At 39.8% G+C, this 19035-nt stretch overlaps 1 protein-coding gene across 10 annotated transcripts in view; it reads right to left on the bottom strand.

Moving 5' to 3' along the window:
- Window positions 1–19035, bottom strand: part of ATRX (ATRX chromatin remodeler) — a 236322-nt gene that overhangs the window by 183033 nt on the left and 34254 nt on the right. The window contains exon 1 of one of the 10 annotated variants that reach the window (XM_036439875.2): window positions 11962–11967. The exons of the other annotated variants lie outside the window; for them this stretch is intronic. The gene's annotated coding sequence lies outside the window, so the exon portion shown is untranslated. Of the gene's footprint in view, window positions 1–11961; window positions 11968–19035 lie in introns of those variants that run through there. 10 annotated transcript variants of the gene reach the window in all.

Raw genomic sequence — 19035 nt, 5'->3', positions numbered from 1 at the left:
ATCAAAGGCCAGATAAAGAGCTTCACAAATAAAAAAAAGCTAAAAGAGTTCATCACCACCAAACCAGAATTATATAAATTGCTGAAGGGGGTTATTTAGGAAGAGGAAGAAGATAAAGATAAAAATTATGATAAACAAATACGTAGCTATCAACAAGTGAATCTAAAAACCAAGGGAATTTAAAAATCTGATGAACAATATTAACTGGTGAATATAATAGAATCAGAGGTATGGAAGGGGAGTGGACTGACGATTCTCAGGGAAAAGGGGAGTGGGGGTGCGGGAAGAGACTGAACAAAAACTGTGCACCTATGGATGAGGACAACGGGGGATGGGGAAAGGACAGAGGGTGGGGTGGGAATCTGGTGAAGGGGAGCAATTGAGGGGGGGAAGAGGATCACATTTGTAATAATCTGAATAAAGATTTATTAAAAAAAAAAAAGAAGAAATTAAAGACAGGAAGTCACTAACTATAGGGTCTAGTAATAATTAATGTCGTTTTTAACATTCGTTTAAAATCTTGCTTGGCGTTGACTTGTATTGACATAACCTTCAAACACGTGGTATCTACAGAACGTGTGAAGTGCAATTAACAAGTTTTGCTTGAAAAAGTTTGTGTTTGGTTTGGTTTTTGTTGCAAAACTAGGGCTAAGAAGATGGCAGATGAAGAGCATATTCGGCACTGCATGCTTTACGAGTTCCAATTAGGAAGAAAAGCAAGTGAGGCTGCAAAAAACATCTGTAGTGCTCTTGGTCAAGATGCAGTTAGCGCCAGAAAATGCCAGCGTTGGTTTGAGAAATTTCGCAAGGGAAATTTTTCGTTAGATGACAAGAGTGGTCGAGACCGTGTGTCCAATTTTGATCAAGAAGCTCTTCAAGCTCTTTTGGTGCAAAATCCTCAAATTACCCAACAAGAGCTTGCGACAACTTTAAATTGTTCACAAAAAACAATTTCCAGTCAACTGCGTGCACTTGGCAAAGTCCAAAAGTTTGGAAAATGGGTTTCTCATGAGTTGACCGACAACAACCGTAATCAAAGAGTCACAATTTGCAGTTCGCTCCTCTCTCGTCAAAACCGTTTGCCGTTTTTAGAGCAAATTGTTACCGGAGATGAAGAATGGGTGCTGTATGTTAATTTGAAAAGGCGGCCTCAATGGTTGGACAAAAATGAGGCTCCGCAGCCCACGCCAAAACCTGACTTGCATGCGAAAAAAGTGATGTTGTGTGTTTGGTGGAATTTTAAAGGAATTCTTCATTATGAACTTTTACCATCTAACCAAACCATTACAAGTGCAGTGTATAGTGCCCAATTGGAAAGGTTAGCCCAAGCTTTAAGAGAAAAAGAACCCGCGCTGATTAATAGGAAGGGCGTAATTCTTCACCACGATAACGCACGACCGCATACTGCAAGAATCACTGCTGAAAAACTGCGCCAGTTGGAATGGGAAGTTCTCCCTCAATCTGCATATTCTCCTGATATTGCCCCTTCCGATTACCATTTGTTTCGCTCTTTGCAAAACTTTCTTCTTGGAAAAAAAATTTAATAATGAAGAATGCCTCAAAAATGCATTGACCGAATTTTTTGCATCAAAATCACAAGAATTTTACAACAGAGGGATTAAAATGCTTCCTGAGCGTTGGGCACAAGTAGTAGAAAACAACGGCAACTATATTGTTGATTAAATTTTGTTGTATTGTTTAAATAAATTCGATTTAAAAAAGTATTAGATAACGACATTAATTATTACTAGACCTAATATTATATTTTAAAAGGGGAGATTGCCCAGCCATATGTGGTTCGGCAGTTGAGCATCAACCCAGGAACCAAGGAGTCACTGGTTCAATTTCCGTTCAAGGTATATGCCCATTGTGGCTGGATCCCCAGTGGGGGCCATGCAAGAGGCAGACTATTGATATTTTTCTCTCATCGTTGATGTTTCTCTCTCTTTCCCTCTCCCTTCCTCTCAGAAATTGAGAAGAATGTATATTTTAAAAGGGGGATTATATTGAAATATCTTGAACATTTGTACACCAAAAAATTAGATAACCTAAATAAAGTGGACGAATTCTTAAATACATACAAACTAATGAAACTGACTTGAGATTAGACATTGTGGCAGATTAAAAATGGCTACAGAGTAAGTGGATGTTTACTGAGGACCCTTCTGAAAGACACTGCTGGATGCTAGGGGGAAAAATAATTCAAAATTAAAAGTATCTGTATTCAATATGCTCACAGTCTAATGGGAAAGACTGATATCTAAATAATTATAATACAACTAGTGGCCCGGTACAAGAAATTCAGGGGGTTGTCCCTCAGCCTGCCCTGTACCTTCTCCAATCTGAGACCCCTAGGGGGATGTCCAACTGCCAGCAGGGGAGATCTAAACCAGCAGTCGGACATCCCTCTCGAAATCTGGGACTGCATATTCCTAACCACTCACCAGTCTGCTTCCCTGATCACCCCTAACCACTCTGCCTGCCAACCTGATCACCCCTAACTGCCTGCCCCTGCCAGACTGGTCACCCCTAACTGCCTCTGCCTCGGCCCCACCGCCATGGCTTTGTCCAGAAGGACGTCCAAAAGGTGGAAGCAACCATGATATTCTTTAGAATGTGAATAGATAAACTAACTATGGTACATCCAGACAGTAAAATTATTATTTAGCATTAAAAAGAAATGAGCTATAAAGCCATAAAAAGAGATGGAGAAAAACTGAATGCATTATTATTAACTGAAAGAAGATAATCTGAAAAGGCCACATAGTGTATCATTCTAACTATATGACATTATGGAAAAGGAAAAACTATGAAAACAGGTAAAAATATCAGTGTTTGCTAGGGGTTGGGGGGGACGGGGGTGTGAAAAGAAAGGCTAGATAGACCAAAAGAGGCATAATGCAGTGAAACTAACTTGTATGATACTATCTATATATATAAAAGCCTAATGAATGACCAAATAATCAATCTACCGGTTGCTATGACATGCACTGATCACCAGGGGGTAGACACTCAATACAGAAGCTGCCCCATGATGGTCAGTACGCTCCCACAGCCAACCTCCTGCTGCCAGCCAATCTCCCATGGTCCCCCTCCTGCGCCTCCCGGGCTGGCCCTGATCGCCCTGAATGGGACTGGGCAAGATGGCCCTAATTGGCCCTTATCACCGGCCAGGCCAAGGGACCCCACCAGTGCACAGATTTGTGTACCTGGCTTCTAGTATAATAAAAGTGTAATATACTAATTAGACCCGATATCTTCCAGACGTCCTGCCTAATAAAGCCAGGGCACTAGGGAAGCAAGCCCAGGTCCTGGGTGCCTACGGGTGGCCCGAGAGAAGTAGCCAGGGTCCCAGGTGCCTGCCAATGGCCAGAGGAGGGAAGCCTGGGTCCCAGGTGCCTGCCGGTGGCTGGAGGAGGAAAATCAGGATCCCAGGTGCTAGAGGGAAGCCAGTGCCAGCAGCCAGGGGAAGGAAGGCCCACTCTTACATGAATTTTTGTGCATGGGGCCTCTACTGATACTATAATGGTAGATAAATGTCATCAAAATATAAGTGAAAATCCTTAGAATGTAAAACATCAAGAGGGAAATATAATACAAACAATGAGTTTGGGATGATAATGACTTGTCAATGTAGGTTCATCTATTATAACGAATATATGGCTGGGGTACAGGATGATCACACTTGAGGAGGCTGTGCTCCTGTAGAGAGGAATATATAGGGAATCTCTATACTTTCCACTTAATTTTTCTGTCAACGTAAACCACTCAAATATAAAATTGGGGGGGGGGGATTGCCAGTCCTCACCAGAGGGATATTTTTTCCATTGCTTTTCAGAGAATGGAAGGGAGGGAAGAAGAGAGAAGCAGGGGGGAGGGAGAGTGAGAAACATCAATGTGAGGGAGACACATTGACAGGTTGCGGGAAGCGACCCCTATAACCCAGGTACGTGCCCTTGACCGAGTATCGAACTCACAATCTTTCAGTGCACAGGCCAATGCTTTAACCACTGAGACACTACGGCAGGGCTTAAAATCTATTTTTTAAAATGCTAAACATAAAAGGAATTTCCTCAATTATTTACAAAATACCCATAGGTATCATACTTCATGGTAAAAAATTGAATGTTTTCTTTTCCCCTCTAAGATCAGGGAAAAGACAAGACTATCTACTCTTGCCACTTCTATTCAAGATTGTAATGAAGATTCCAGCCAGAGCATGAAGGAAACAGAAAGAAATAAAATGCATCAAGATTGAAAAGGAAGAAGTACAGTAATAGTTGACCCTTGAACAATATGGGTTTGAACTTTATAGATCCACTTATATGCAGATTTTTTTTCAATAACTATACAGTCATCCCTCCATATTCATGAGTTTCTGCATCCATTAATTCAACCAACAGCGGTTCAAAGACAGTATTTTCTATCCCAGATGGTGAGAGACATGAACATAAGCAGATTTTAGTAGCTGCAGGGGGTCCTATAACCAATCCTCCTATGAATATTGAGAGACTTGACTAGTTACATTTTTGGATAGTCAAAAGTTATACACAGATTTACAACTGGGCAGAGCAGGTCAATGCCCCAAACCCTAGTATTGTTCAAGAGTCAACTGTATCTCTCTTTGGACATTATCATGTATATAGAAAAACCTAAGGAATCCACTAAAAAATATTACAACTAATAATCAAATTCAGAAAGGTTGAAGGACAAGAATAAACAAAAATCAATTATATTTCTTTTTTTAAAATATATTTTTATTGATTTCAGATAGGAAGGGAGAGATAGAAACATCAATGAGAGGGAATCATTGATTGGCTGCTTCATGCACGCCCCCTACTGGGGAATCAAGCCCACAACCTGAGCATGTGCCCTTGACCAGAATCGAACTTGGGACCCTTTAGTCCACAGGTCGACGCTCTATCCACTAAACCAAACCAGCTAGGGCCTATTGTGTTTCTATATACTTCCAAAGAACAATCTGAAAGTTAAGAAAAGACTCAATAATAGCATGAAAAAATAAAATATTTAAGAACAAATTTAATAAAAGAAGTGTGAAACTTATACTCTGAAAACTACAAAACATCATTCAGAGAAACTAAAAATCTAAATCAATTGGTAAAACACCATATTGGTCTTTTCAATGAACGGTGGTGGCACAACTGTGAATCCACATGCAAAAAATGAAGCTCCAGCCGAAACCAGTTTGGCTCCATGGATAGATCGTCAGCCTGGGAACTCAAGGGTCCCAGGTTCGATTCCAGTCAAGGGCATGTACCTTGGCTGCGGGCACATCCCCAGTGGGGAGTGTGCAGGAGGCAGCTGATCGATGTTTCTAGCTCTCTCTCTCTTTCTCTCTCTCTCTCCCTTCCTATCTGGAAAAAAACAATAAAATATATTTATTTTAAAAAATGAAGCACCTGCCTCAGACCATATACAAAATTAAAGACCTAATGCATTAAAGACCTAAGAGCTAAAGCTATAACTCTTAGAAGAAAATAAAGAGGTAAATCTTTGTTACCTTAGATTTAGTAATGGATTCTGAGGTATGACACTAAAAGCACGATCAGCAAAGAAAAAATCAGATAAATTGTGCTTCACCAAATGTAAAATATTTTATGCTTCAAAGACACCATTAAAACTAAGTAGAATGCAGGAAAATATTTGCAAATCATGTATCTGACCCAAATGTCCACTAACAGGTGAATAACAAACTAAATTTAGTACTAGTATATACATACAAGGGAGTCCTACTCAGCATTAAAAAGGAAGAAAATTTTAATAACTGCTATAACAATGATGAACCTTGAAGACATTATGCTAAGTAAAAGAAGCTAGCTAGCCCTGGTTTTGCTCAGTGGTTAAGAGTGTCAGCCCTCAGATCAAAGGGTCAAGGGTTTAATTTCTGGTCAAGGGCACATACCTTGGTTGCAGGTTCAATTCCCACTCCAGTCAGGGTGCATGTGGAAGGCAACCAATCAATGTGTCTCTCTCATATCAATATTTCTCTCTCTCTCTTCCCCCCCCCCCGCATGGAAAAAAATATTCTCAAATAAGGACTAAAAAATTTTTTTTAATAAACTATAAAAGAAATATTATATGATCCCACTTATATGAATTTTCTAAAGTAGTCAAATTCATAGAGACATAATGTAGAATGGTAGTTGCCAGGGACTGGGGGGAGTGGAGGGGATTGGGAATTTTGTGCATAATGGAAACAGTTTCAGCTGGAGATGAAATTTTTTTTTTAATTTTAGAAATAAAGATCAGATTAGTGATTGCCAGGTGTTAGGCAGAGTTACATTTGGAGGCAGAAAGATAAGTATGACTATAAAAGGGCAAAATGAGTAATCTGTATCTTGACTATGGTGGTGGATATATGAATCAACTAAGGTCATAATACTGTATAGAGCTTAATAGAGAAATATAAGTAAAACTGAGAAAATCTGAATCAGAATGGTAGCTGTCAATAACCTGATTATGATAATATAGTATTTTCCTAAAATGTTACCATTGTGGGAAACTGGGCAAAGTGTATAAGAACTCTGTATTAGTTGTTAACAACTGCATATTAACCTACAGTATCTCAATAAACATGTCCATTTTAAAAACTCTCAAAAAAACTAGGAATAGAGGGGAACTTCCTAAATATGATAAAGAACATTTATAAAATACATACACAGAAATAATCATATTTAATGATGAAAGACTAAATGCATTCCCATAAGATCAGAAACACCAAGAGGATGTCTGCTAGTACCATTCTTCTACAGAATAATAGAAATCCTACCAATCAATCAATAATTCTCTCTCAGCCCTTGCCAGCTTGGCTCAGTGGATAGAGCATCAGCCTGCAGACTGAAGGGTCCCAGGTTCAATTCCGGCCAAGGGCACATGCCTGGTAATTAAATGGCACACAGATGGAAAAGAAGAAATAAAATAGATAATATTTGCAGATGACTAAATTAAGTACAAAATTCCAATGAATCTGCAAGGTGGGAAAAAAAAAAAAAGCTTTGTGGAACAAGTTCACAGGATACAAAGTCAACTAATAAAAATAAAGTAAAATAAAACTGGCCATGGTTGGGTGGTTCAGTTGGTAGGAGTGTTGTCTCATACATCAAAAGGTTGCCAGTTCCATTTCAGGTCAGGGAACATACCTAGGCTGCAGGTTTGATCACCAGTTGGCGTGCATTTAGGGGCAACCAATGAGTGTTTCCCTTTCACACATGTTTCTCTCTGTCTTTCTTTTCCTCTCTCTCTCTTAGTCTGTCTAAAAATAAAAAATAAAATTAAAAATAACTGATTTTCTATATACCTGCAATGAACAATTGGAATCTGGAAAAAAATATATATTTTTGTATTTTTTATTAAATTATATTGGGATCTTTCTCTGACTTATTTCACTTAACATAATAGTCTCCAGGTTCCTCTATGCTGTTTCAAGTGGTAAGAACTCCTTTATTACAGCTGCATAGCATTCCATTGTGTTAATGGTACCACAGGTTTTTCATCCACTCATCTGTTGCACACTTGGGTTGTTTCCCAGATCTTAGCTATTGTAAATAATGTTGCTATGAACATATGTGGAATCTAATGAACAAAATTAACTGATGAATAAAATAGAACCAGAGGCATGGAAGCATGGAACAGAGTGATAAATCTCAGATGGAAGGAGGAGAGAGGACGGGAAGAAATTAACCAAAGAACTGATATGCACTTATGCATTATCCATGGACACAGAGAACAATTCAACAATGCAGTGAAGGCCTGGGGTATGGTGGGAGCCAGGTGGAGGGGGACAGTGGGGGAAAATATGGGGGGACATCTGTAATACAGTAAATAATAAATAAAACTTATATTGGGGTGACACTGGTTAATAAGATTATATAAGTTTCGAGTGTACAATTCTATGATACATCATCTGTATATTGCATTATGTGCCCACTACCCAAAGTCAAATCTTTTATCATCACCATCTATTTGGCCCCATTTACCCTTTACTACTGTCCTACTTCCCTCCCCTCTGGTAACTACTATACTGTTGGCTGTATTTATGAGGTTTTTCTCTTTGTCTTTGTTCATTTGTTGCTTTCAGTTTATATCCCACATAAGTGAAATCAAATAGTTCTTGACTTTATGTATGAAATTTTAAATAGCACCCCAAAAACTGAAGCATTTAGGTTAAAATCTAACGAAAGATTGCCAAAACCGGTTTGGCTCAGCGGTAGAGTATCGGTCTGCGGACTGAAAGGTCCCAGGTTCGATTCCGGTCAAGGGCATGTACGTTGGTTGCGGGCACATCCCCGGTAGGGGGTGTGCAAGAGGCAGCTGGTCGATGTTACTCTCTCATCGATGTTTCTAGCTCTCTATCTCTCTCCCTTCCTCTCTGTAAAGAATCAATAAAATATTGTATAATAAATAAATAAATAAATAAATAAATAAAAATTTTAAAAAATGTGCAAAATAAGTATGTGAATAAGTACAAAACACTGGGCCCACTCAGAGTTTCTACTTACTTTTTTTTTCCTGAATAGGGTTAAACATTCTTATTTTTGCATGTGCTTGGTTGATAACTATATAGTTTTATTGGGGACAGGATTAAGGAGCAAGTATTCTGTACACTTTTTAATTTTTTTAATTCTTTATTGATTTTTAGAGAGAGAAAGGGGGGAGGGGAGAGAAACATCAATGTGAAAGTAAAACTTGCATTGGCTGCTTCCTGAATGCCCCTTACCGAGGATCTAGCCTGAAACCAGGGCATGTGCTCTGACCAGGAATCAAACCCACAACCTTTCAGTGCACCGGACAATGTGCAACCAACAGGTCCAACCAACAGAGCGACACCAGCCAAGGCCTCTTCCTATTTCTTTTTAAATATATTTTACTGATTTTTTACAGCGAGGAAGGGAGAGGGATAGAGAGCAAGAAACATTAATGAGAGAGAGAGAGACATCGATCAGCTGCCTTTTGCACACTCCCCACTGCGTGAGTGCCTGCAACCAAGGTTCATGCCCTTGACCAGAATTGAACCTGGGACCCTTGAGTCCGCAGGCTGATACTCTATTGATTAACTTTTCTTTTGAGCATGGGTCAGAGTTCTTCTTTCTTCACTTACCTAGTATTTCAGATTGGATTATGGACATTTTAATAGATTCAGTGAAAATACTGCATGTTATTATGTTACTCCAAAGAGTTGATATTCTTGTTAATAGCAGATAGTGAATTTAGCTGAACTCAAACCCCCAACCGTCTACCCTGTACTGGAAGCAGCTAAAAATGTTATTCTTTTTAAAAATAGATATAGTTGTTTTTTTTTTATTTCAGAGAGGCAGAGAAAGGGAGAAACACCAATGATGAGAGAGATTCGTTGATTGGCTGCCTCCTGCCCACCCCTCATTGGGGACTGAGCCTGCAACTGGGCATGTGTCCTGACCTGGAATTAAACTGCAACTTTCCGGTTCACAGGTTGACACTAAACCACTGAGACACATTGGCTGAGCATTTTATTCTGTTCTTTTAGCGCTAACTAGGCTGTCTGTAATATGGACTACTCAACGAATTCAACTAGAGATATGTTTAGAATTTTTGCAGATTTTGGAGGTCCCAATCTGTAGTTCTCTTCTAGATGAGATCTCCCTCTCACTTTACTAAAGACACTGTGGTCCTCTAAATTTTTTATTAACCAATCTAATAAAAATGCAGGTTTCTGTTCAAGTCTTAAAAGCTAACAACAGAGTTAGCTAATAACTTGCCCAAAGTAAAAAGCCTTAACAACTGGGAATTCAGCCATTAGTATATCCTTTTTCCATGCACTGACTCCCCTCCAGCTTGTGTCTGCTTTTTGGAAAACTGTCCTATTCCTTCATATCACCATTTTTGGTATTTTGGCAAATTTATCTGTGAGAGATATCTGTTTGTCCATACAAAGCTAATCTGCCACTACTAGAACTCACCAACTAACCACTAAACACAGAACTCTGACACCATAACTTCATTCTAAAGACAAAAATAACTTTAAACAAATATTTAATCCATTCGGTTTATTGTGATGGTATGGTTAGCAAATTTGAAACTACATGGGTACGAGGACTGAGGACTGAGCAAATGAGACATAAAGAAGCCAGGCTTCATCCTCTTAGAGAAAAAAGTTAAAATATGAAAAGAATAAAACTAAACTATGTCATCAAATTAGAATTAAAATTATCAATATCAACTCATAAAAACAAAACACATGTATTAGTTTTCTCTGTGAAAGGTCCTAAAAGCAGAGATATCTAATGGCAATGAGCACAGCATGCATCAAGATCTTGATTTCTAAGTACTATCCTATATAATAAAAGGGTAATATGTAAATCCACCGAATGGAGGAACAAGGAGTCATAAGATACAAACTGACCACCAGGGGGCAGATGCTCAACACAGGAACTGCCCACAAGCCCCGATTGCCTGATCAGGGCCTGCTGGCCAAACTCTTGGTCTCTTCCCCTGGTGGGCAGGCTCCAGTCACCCGCTGGCAAAGAGCAACCCAGGGGTGGGTGGTGGCAGGGGATGGGGCCAGCAAGTGGGAGGAACGGCCAATGTCTCGGTCCCTCCCCGTGGCCAGCAGGCTCCGATCACCCAATGATGAATGGGGGGGGACATGGGGGTGGGTGACAGCAGAACCTCAGCCTCAAGGCCCATAGTTCCTTTCAAGGTGCACAAATTCATACACTAGGCCCCTAGTATCTAACTAAAAGGAATTGGAAGTCCTTGGAGAAATAACCGATTCCAGAGCTGGGGAAAGGACATTGCAAAGTAAACACTGAACATCTTGTGAGGGCAGAAAGTAAGAAAGAAAGTGCTCAAGGCAGATGAAGAGTTGTGAAAAGGTCAACAGGAGTCATACAAAAGGGGTACTCACTAACCAATACTGGTACAATTTGAGCCTTGACATAAATGATAGAAAGAGAATATTAAAAGGGGGGAAACCCTGTACTTATCTATAATATCTATAATATAATAATAAAAGCATAATATGCTAACAAAGCCAAGGCTGCAAGGGAAGCCCGGGTCCCAGGTGCCAGAGGGAAGCTGGTGCTAGAAGCCGGGGTAAGGAAGGACTACTCCTGCACAAATTTAGTGCATTGGGCCTCTAGTAGTAATCTATCAACTAAAATACAGAATGAATGATAGATTAGAACACGTGTCAAACACAAGGCCCGCGGGCCAAATCCGTCCCGCCAGGCCTTGCAATGTGGCCCGCACCGCGCTGTCATCACTGCACTCCGCTGCGTTTCCATCACAATGACAGTTTATGACTGTTCAGTAAACCATTCGGCCCGCGATTTAGGCTGGATTTTAGATTTTGGCCCTTTCTCTGATTGAGTTCGACACCCCTAGATTAGAACATCACCATTTTGAACCCATCATTGTAATATACCATTCTGGCAGAAATCATGAATGAATAGTGTAGTATGCGGAATTTAAAGGAATGGCCCCAGAAATTCAAACACACTTATCCCTAGAACCTGTGAATATGAGGAAATATGACCCCCATGATTGTGCTATGTAAAATGGAACAGTTGACTTTAAAAATTAGAGCTTAGCCCTAGCCAGTTTGGCTCAGTAGAAAGTGTTGGCCTGCAGACTGAAAGGTCTCAGATTCGATTCAAGTCAGGAGCAATTTTGCTACTGTTATGAATCGTAATGTAAATATCTGTGTTTTCTGATGGTCTTCGGTGACTCTGCTAGTGGTTCTCAACCTGTGGGTCACAACCCACAATAGCAAAATTACAGTTATGAGGTAGCAACGAAAATAATTTTATGGTTGGGGGTCACCACAACATGAGGATCTGTATTAAAGGGTCACAGCATTAGAACAGTTGAGAACCACTGTCCTAAATAGAATTTAGCAAAGTCCACTAGACTCCTGATATACAGAATAGTTATCTACAATAGGATAAAACATTTAGGCAAAACTGGTTTGGCTCAGTGGATATCGAGCATCAACCTGCGGACTCAAGGGTCCCAGGTTCAATTCTGGTCAAGGACATGTACCTTGGTTGTGGGCACATCCCCAGTGGGGGGTGTGCAGGAGGCAGTTGATAGATGTTTCTCTCTTATCGATGTTTCTGGCTATCTCTCTCTCCCTTCCTCTCTGTAAAAACTCAAAAATCAAGATCTTTGTTTTAAAAAATATGTAATACATTTGTGTTGTCTTAAGCTGCAAAGTTTGTAGGAATTTGCAATAGAAAATACATTTTATTGCCATTACAGCTTACATTCAATATTATTTTATACTAGAGGCCAGATGCATGAAAATTCATGCACTGGAGGGGGTGTTGCTCAGCCCAGCCTGCCCCTCTCACAGTCCAAGAGCCCTCAGTGGCAGCAAGTGACCAGGCAATTAGGGGAAAGTGACACCCCATCATACCTTTGCTGCTGCCGCTGCCGGCAGTGCAAGCCTCAGTCAGCCCTGGGCAGTTGGGCAGCCGCCATCTGAGGCTTGCCTGTGCCTCGGGCCAGCTCTGGGTGGCTGAGTAGCTGCCATCTGAGGTTTGCCTGCACCTTAAGCTGGCCCTGGAAGGCTGGGGGGCTGAGGGGACTGGGGGACTCCAGAGGCAGATGCCCGGCCTTTCAGCATGCCTGCCACCCTGACAGGGCTGAGGGGACTGGGCGCCACCATCTTATAGCTATGAGTGCCACCATCTTTGAGGGCATGGCAGTCAATTAGCATATTCCCTCCTTATTGGCTATGGGTGCTGTAATCTTTGAGGGCAGGGAAGTAAATAATAGCATATTTCCTCTTTATTGGCTGTGGGTGCCACCATCTTTGAGGGTGGGATAGTCAATTAGCATAATCCCTGTCTATTAGATAGGATTAGTTTCAGGTATACAGCAAAGTGTTTAAACAATTATATACTTTACAATGTGTCCCCTCTGATATTTCCAGTACTAACCAGGCATCATACAGTTATCACAATATTATTGACTATATTCCCTATGCTGTACTTTACATCCCCATAACTATTTTGTAAGTACCAGTTTGTACTTCTTAATCTCTTCACCTATTTACCGTATTTTTCGGACCATAAGACGCACTTTTTTCCCCCCAGAAGTTGGGGGGGGGGGGGGGGGGAGTCCCTGCGTCTTATGGTCCAAATATAGCCTACACATATACTTTTAAAAAAAAAGTTTTTTTACTTGCCCGGCTCTGTGTGGTCTCTGTGTGCTTGCCCAGCTCTAAAATGGTTCTAAATGCTGCTGTTTACTTTACAGGGTTGATTACATGTGTTTATGACTGTGATGTTGGGTTTTAATGCACATAAAATATTTTAGGACACTATTTGTTTCAGAATCTTTTTTTCTTCATTTCCCTTCTCTAAAAACTGGTGCGTCTTATGGTCCGGAGCGTCTTATGGTCCGAAAAATACGGTAACCCATCCCCCACTGCCCTCTCTCCTCTGGTAACCATCAGTCTTTTCTCTGTATGAATGCATTTATTTCTGTGAAAAAATATTTTTATGGTGAAAATGATACCTAAATAGTTTCAAACTAATCTTCAACAAATGACTTATTAATCACAAAGGAATAAATCAAAACTTTATAGTGTATTAATATAGTAAAATAACCATAATCAAGAAACTGAAATTAAAACCAATAAAGAGGAAAATTATGTGCCTTGTGAAATGATGAACTGACAAGAACATAATAGCATTTATGCAGTAATCTTACCAAAAATAAATAATCCAAATCTAATTATAACTAATCAGACAAATCCACATTAAGGGGAGAATCACCAAATTTTACACTTCCAACTGACAGATAAATTGTTTCAGATTTTAAAAGATTAAAAAGACAACTATGTATAATGTGTAATCTTCAACTAGATCCTGGACTTGGTGTGGGAGGGCTTACCTATAAAATCATTGTTGCAGCAATTTGTGAATGAAAAATAGAAACTGAAGGCTAAGTAACACTACTTGTTTATTAGTTTTACCCACCTATTTACCCTTCCCATTGTTATTCATTACTTCCTGTATTTTGCTATTGGCATTTCAAAATATTTTCTTTCTGATTTAAGAAAATTCTTTTTTTTTTAATATACTTTATTGATTTTTTTTTTTTTTTACAGAGAGGAAGGGAAAGAGCTAGAGAGCTAGAAACATCGATGAGAGAGAAACATCAACCAGCTGCCTCCTGCACACACATACACACACACACACACACACACACACACCACCGGTGAAGTGCCCACAACTAAGATACATGCCCTTGACCAGAATTGAACCTGGCACCTTTCGGTCCACAGGCTAAACTCTATTCACTGAGCCAAACCGGTTTCGGCAAGAAAATTCTTTTTTTTTTTTTTTTTTTTTTTTTTTTTTAATAAGTTTTTATTGTTCATATTATTACAAATGTTCCTTTCCCCCCACCCACCATTGCTCTCCTCCACCAGGTTCCCATCTCACCCTCTGCCCTTTCCCCTCTCCCCATTGTCCTCATCCATAGGTGCACAGTTTATGTTCAGTCTCTTCCCACGCCCCCCTCTCCCCTTTACCCCAAGAATTGTCAGTTCACTCCCCTTCCATACCTCTGATTCTATTATATTCAACAGTTAATACTGTTCATCAGATTTTTTTAATTTCCTTGGTTTTTAGATTCACTTGTTGATAGTTATGTATTTGTTGTTCATAATTTTTTATCTTTGTTTACTTTCTCTTCTGAAAGAACCCCCTTCAGCAATTCATATAATTCTGGTTTGGTGGTGATGAACTCCTTTAGCTTTTTTTTATTAGTGAAGCTCTTTATCTGGCCTTCGATTCTGAGTGATAGCTTTGCTGGGTAGATTATTTTTGGCTGTAGGTTCTTGCTATTCATCACCTTGAATATTTCTTGCCATTCCCTTCTGGCCTGCATGGTTTCTGTTGAGAAGTCAGCTGACAATCGTATAGGTGCTCCTTTGTAGGTTACTACCTTCTTTGCTCTTGCTTCTTTTAATATTCTCTCTTTGTCTTTTGCTCTTGGAATTTTAATAATGATGTGTCTCGGTGTGGTCCTCTTTGGATTCCTTTTGTTTGGAGTTCTGTGCGCTTCCTGGACTTGTAAGTCTAATTCTTTCACCAGGTAGGGGAAGTTTTCTGTCACTATTTCTTTCAGTATGTTTTCCATATCTTGCTCTCTCTCATCTTCTGGGACCCCCATAATTCTGATGTTGGTTCGCTTGAAGTTGTCCCAGAGGTTTCTTACATTATCTTCAATTTTCTGGATTCTCTTGCCTTCTAGCTTCTGTGGAGGAGTGTCTTCTGGCTCTTTATGTTCCAAATCTTTGACTTGATTCTTGCGATCTTCCCTTCTGTTTTTAGGACTCAGTAAAATATTTTTTATTTCAGACAATGTATTCTTTATTTCTTGTTGATCCCTTATCATTTCTTGTTGACTCCTTATTAATTCTAGTTGATCTCTTTTCATATCCTCGTAGCCCTTATCCATCTTTTCTAAGAAATTCTTGAAAAAACTTATAAGCGTAGATTTGAACTCTATATCCAGATGCTTTTTGTCCTCCATTTCTTTCGTTTGTGATCTATTTTGTTGTCGCATTTCGCAGTTACAGATGGGACGGGGTTTCAGGGTGGAGCCTGCAGCTTTGGCTTCTGTCAGCCCCGCCCTATGCGGGTCCTTCAGTGCTCGCTGCTGCCAGCGCCTCTGAGAGAAAGGTGCCCTCGATTTTCGCCTGCTGCCAAACAGTCTATGCTCTCCCACAATGAGCCCGGTATTGGGGTTCAGTTCAGTTGGAAATGGAGTTGGAGGTGGCGTTCAGAGCAGTCTGGAGCCCCAGTCTCCTTCCCGTCAGGGCAATCCCGCGGCACAGCCGACCGTCCCTTCTCTGCGCGCAATGTGCGCGCCTCCGGGACCTCCTTTCGCCTCTCCCCGGGGTTCCGCCTTACAGCCCCGCTCCCTATGGCTGAGCCTGAGTCCCCGGGGTCTGGCCCAGAACCGGGGTTCAGAGCAGTTGGGGGCCCAGCACAGTCGGAGCTTTTCTCTCCTTTCCGCTCAGGAACGCCCGCCAGGCACTCGGCCTCCCTCCTCTCCGGCTCCGTCCTCTCCGTGCGCCACGTCTCCGTACCTTGGGCTTTTCCAGCTCCTCCGCGCTTCCTTCTGGTTTTCTCCTTGCTTCTCGCTGTAGAATTTCCAGTCAGTCAACCTTCCTGTAGTTCTGGGAAATGTCCGTTTTATATTTTAGTTGTATTTTATTGAAATTGTTGTGTGCGGCTGCGGCTAGGTGTTCACCTGGGCGCAGCCATCTTGGATCCTCTCGGCAAGAAAATTCTTTAACATTTCCACTGTTGTAGTTCTGCTGACATCAGGTTCTTCTTGGAGTTTTTTTTTTGTTTGTTTGTTTTTTTTGTCACCTTCACTTCTTTTTTATAAACCTCACCTGAGGATATGTTTTTATTGATTTTAGAGAGAGGGAGAGATGTGAGAGAAACGTTAATCAGTTGCCTCCCTTACATACCAGAGATCGAACCCAAAACCTGCATATGTGCCCTGACCAGGAATCAAACCCTCGACCTTTCATGTACAGGACGATGCTCCAACCAACTGAGACACACTAGCCAGGGCCAACCTTCACATTTGAAAAACATTTTCACTGAAAATAAAGTTCTATGCTAGCAATTATGTTCATGTGGCACTTGAAGGAAGTCATTTCCTTGTCATCTAGTTTTCTGTTGTTCCTGTTGCCAAATGAACTATCAGTGTTATTGCTGTTTCTTTGAAATCAATTACTTTTCTCCTCTGACTACTTTTAAGATTTTTCTGTTAGTTTTTATATTTTAGGAGTTCAATTATGACATGCATAGCTGTAGCTTTCTTTATATCTATTCTGCTTGGGATTCAGTTTCATGCACCAATGGTTTGATGTTTTTCATTACTTTTAGAAAATACTCAGCCAATTATCTCTTCACATTCATTTTCTCTGACACATTCTATCTCCTCTCTATTGGGAACTCTAGTTATACATATTATTATACTTCTCACTGTGATCCACCTGTCTTTTACTTTTCGTACATATCAAGTTTGTACATGCATACACACGTGTGTATGTGCTTACATTCAGCTCTCAAAATGTAGCTATCCTTGAAATCCTCATAACAAATTATGGTAATCACAATATATAGGACACTTTTAAAAAGAAATTTAAGCATCTATTCATATATCTGTTTGCCATTTGTATGCCTTCTTAGAAGTGTACAGGTCATTGTTTGATTTTTTTGTTTTGTTCCAAACTTGTATGATTTCTTTATATATTTTGGGTATTAACCCCTTGTCAGAGCTCTTATTTGAAAATGTCACTTCCCATTTGGTTGGTTGCCTTGCTGTTTTGTTGATGTGCAGAAGCTTTTTAGTTTGATATAGTCCCATTCCTGCTTTTTACTTTCCTTGCCTTTGGGGTCAAATTCACAAAACCCTAAGATCAATGTCCATAAGCTTAGTGCCTATGTTTTCTTTTATGTAATTTATTGTTTCAGGTCTTAATTTTTTAGTTAATTTTTGTGTATGGGGACAATCGGTAGTCTAGTTCATTCTTTTCCATTGGGCTTTCCAATTTTCCCAGGACCATTTACTAAAGAGACTGTTCAACTTCACTAGCTATTAGGGAAATACCAATCAAAATGAAATACCACCTCACATTTGTTAGAAAACTTATTATAAAACAAGAGCCGAAACCAGTTTGGCTCAGTAGATAAAGCGTCAGCCTGTGGATTGAAAGGTCCTAGGTTCAATTCCAGTCAAGGGCATGTGCCTTGGTTGTGGACCCATCCCCAGTAGGGGGTGTGCAAGAGGCAGCTGATCAATGTTTCTCTCTCATCTATGTTTTTAACTCTCTATCCCTCTCTCTTCCTCTCTGTAAAAAAATCAATAAAATAGCCAAAACCGGTTTGGCTCAGTGGTAGAGCGTCAGTCTGCGGACTGAAAGGTTCCAGGTTCTATTCCAGTCAGGGGCATGTACATTGGTTGCGGGCACATCCCCGGCAGGGGGTGTGCAAGAGGCAGCTGGTCGATGTTTCTCTCTCATCGACGTTTCTAGCTCTCTATCTCTCTCCCTTCCTCTCTGTAAAAAATTAATAAAATATATTTTTTTTAAATCTTTTAAAAAAATCAATAAAATATATTTTAAAAAAAAACAACAAGTAATAACTCCTGTTTGAGAAGTTGTGGAGAAAAAGAAACCCTCTTTCATCGAAATTGGGAATACAAACTGGTACAGCCACTATGAAAAGCAGTATAGCAGTTTATCAAAAAATTAAGAGTAAAGTTATCATATGACCAAGCAAACCATCATCTGGGTATCTACCAGAAAAATTTCAAAACATTTCTTGGCAAAGATATATTTATGCCATATGTTTATTGCAGTCTTATGCATGGTGACCAAGATATGGAAACAACCAAAGTGTCCCTCCATAGATGATTGGATAAAGATGATGTAGTACATATAGACAATGTAATACTATTGAGCTATAAGGAAAGATAAAATACTGTCATCTGTGACAAAATGAATGGATATCATGATAAGCAAAATGAGGATATCATGCTAAGTAAATTAGTTAAACAGAAAAAGACAAAATAAATAAGATTTCACTCATATGTGGAATATAAAACTGAAAGCAACAAATAAACAAACAAGACAAACAAAAATTCATAGACACAGATAATAGTATGGTGGTTATCAGACAGAATGGGAGGTAAGTGAGTAGTAAAGAATAAATGAAGTTAAATATATGGTGACTTTGGGTGGTAGGCACACAATGTAATATGCAGATGATGTATCATAAAACTGTACATTTGAAACCTATATAATATTATTAACAAATGTCACCTCAATAAATTTTAAAAAATAAAATTTTTTACTAGATCAGGTCTGTTGAAACAAAGATGGCAGGATAAGTAAACACCTACACTGCAGCACAATTTCAAAACTACAACTAAAAGACAAAACGGACATCATCCAGAACCACAGGAAGGCTGGCTGAGTGAAAATTCTACAACTAG

Source organism: Pipistrellus kuhlii, unplaced genomic scaffold, assembly GCF_014108245.1.
Source record: "Pipistrellus kuhlii isolate mPipKuh1 unplaced genomic scaffold, mPipKuh1.p scaffold_m20_p_16, whole genome shotgun sequence".
In the NCBI taxonomy this organism is placed as follows: Eukaryota; Metazoa; Chordata; class Mammalia; order Chiroptera; family Vespertilionidae; genus Pipistrellus; species Pipistrellus kuhlii.
Note: the sequence above shows the minus strand (reverse complement) of the source record. Positions and strands in the feature narration are given on the sequence as shown.